Here is a 2,500-nt window from a genome sequence, read left to right on the forward strand (position 1 = left end):
GCGGGAGTCCGTGTAATTAATATCCTGGTGGTGGTGGCAGCGCCCCGCCCCAGCCCTCCCGAGGCCTCTCATTGGTCGGGTGCGGCGTCTCCTTCGCCCACCCGCCCGCCACGCCACCCGCACGCCACGCCCCGATAAGGCTCGGAGTGGCGTGTGGCAGCGAGCGGTGGGCGGGGCCGGTGGGCGGTGGCGGGGCGCTGCCTCACCCGCGCGCATCGCTACATTTCCCCCTGAATTTCCCCCTCCGCATCTCCCCCGCCGCCCTCAGGATCAGTACGCCCTGGCAACCACCCTTAGGTCCATCACGTGCCTGTACCGACCCCACACCTGCACACCTGCACGCCTGCACGCACAGTCTCAGGTGAGTGTGCCAGCGTGCGTGTGTTCACCTGAACCTGCCCTCCCACGCGCCCGTTATTTGTCAACATGTGCCTACCCCCGCCCACTCCCGCGTCCGCTCCCGCCCACTCGCCGCCCACTCCCCTCGGGCACTTCTCGCTGTGCTTAAGACTTCCACGGACGAATCAACATATTTATATCACACTCATAATTCCTCTTTCTGTGTGTGTGTGTGTGTGTGTGTGTGTGTGTGTGTGTGTAGGAGCGGCGACGCGTGTGATGTGCGTTACGTGGTAAATTTAGACAAGTGAAGCTGAGACGTAGTGATGTGGTGTGGTGATGGTGGTGATGGTGGTGATGGTGGTGGACTCATTTACCTTCATGCCGTAATCATTGCAAAATCGCTTCATTAGAGATAACTTGGAGATCATTCTTTCGCGTGCTGCAGCAAGCAAAACGGTGTATCATCCATCAGTATTAAAACATGCAGCCACTTTAAAAACCCATCGTTCTCACAGTTCTCTCTTATTAATTTAATCAAATCATTAACGTAAAGAACGAACAGTAGGCACGATGTCGGGGAGCCTTGTCGCACTCCCAGCGTGGCCGTGAACACCGCGGTGCCGATAACGCTCTCGGTCACACGGCACATGGCAGCGATAACAGCCACCATCACCACGCCACACCTCAAGCGTTTAAGGATTCGTATTAACGTGTGTCTCGGTACCAGATCGTATACGCAATGTTACAATATGTTGGAGACAGCCACGCCTTTTCTATGCCCCAACTTGTTCACGGTACGGAGTGAGCCACTTCTCGCATAACAATGCGAGACAACAATGAACACTGAACACACGTCGCTGGATGCAAATCATTCCATATTTTTCTATACAATGCAGTGTGTACATTCTATACTTTTATTTTAGACACTCTATACAACAATTTTTAGACTAAGTTATCTTTTCCAAGGCGCCTTTTGCTGTCACTCAAAACAAATGGTTTCAGAGAGGAAATACAAAGCGATTTTTTCTCGTAACCCCTCGTGCAGTGTACGAAATAACACAGGAATGCAGACACCGACACAGAAGCGAGACAGACTGATGCACACTGCGGCACTCAAAGCAAATGGTTTCTAAGAGATAATGTGAAGTGATTTCTTTTTGGCAAGGCACTGCACACTCAACCAAACTATGCACAAACACACGCCTTCATTCAGAATTTAGATCCAGACTGAGATTGTTAACTGACCACAGATTATTAAGGTGTACGTGTAAGTAATATTATAAATAACAATATGACAGAGAGAGAGAGAGAGAGAGAGAGAGAGAGAGAGAGAGAGAGAGAGAGAGAGAGAGAGAGAGAGAGAGAGAGAGAGAGAGAATTCTGGAGCGAAACAGACTCACGCAAACTCTGTGGTACTCGTCTCTAATTATAACTCTAATAATAGACAGAATCGAAATTACACAGAAATGCAAACAGATACATGAAAGTGAAACAGACTAAGGCAAAGTAAGTGGTATTTATTTATAATAATAACTCTAGAAAAATAATAAAAATCTAAATTGTAAGGTCTGATGTACAGCACTTTAATGCACTTCTGGTCACTGGAAGACGCTTACCAAGGAAATGAATTACACATGAAGCTTTCCTCATTGTTCATGGATAGAGAACCTGAACTCACCTAGAGGTGAACTGGCTACACAACTGATGAACTGAATGATGGATGGGACCTTCCTCACTGCCTGTAGCTAAACAACTTGAACTAGAGATGAACTGGCTACACAACTTAATGAACTGAATGATGTATGGGACCTTCCTCACTGCCTGTAGCGAGAGAACTTGAACTAGAGATGAACTGGCTACACAACTTAATGAACTGAATGATGAATGGGACTTTTCTGAACTGAATGGTGAATGGGACTTTCCTCACTGCCTGTAGCTAGAGAACTTGAACTAGAGATGAACTGGCTACAGAACTTAATGAACTGAATGATGGATGGAATTTTCCTCACTGTCTGTAGCTAGAGAACTTGAACTAGAGATGAACTGGCTACATAACTTCATGAACTGAATGATGAATGGGACTTTCCTCACTGCCTGTAGCTAGAGAACTTGGACTAGAGATGATCTGGCTACATAACTTCATGAACTGAATGATGGA

Source organism: Scylla paramamosain, unplaced genomic scaffold (genome assembly GCF_035594125.1).
Source record: "Scylla paramamosain isolate STU-SP2022 unplaced genomic scaffold, ASM3559412v1 Contig54, whole genome shotgun sequence".
Lineage (NCBI taxonomy): Eukaryota > Metazoa > Arthropoda > Malacostraca > Decapoda > Portunidae > Scylla > Scylla paramamosain.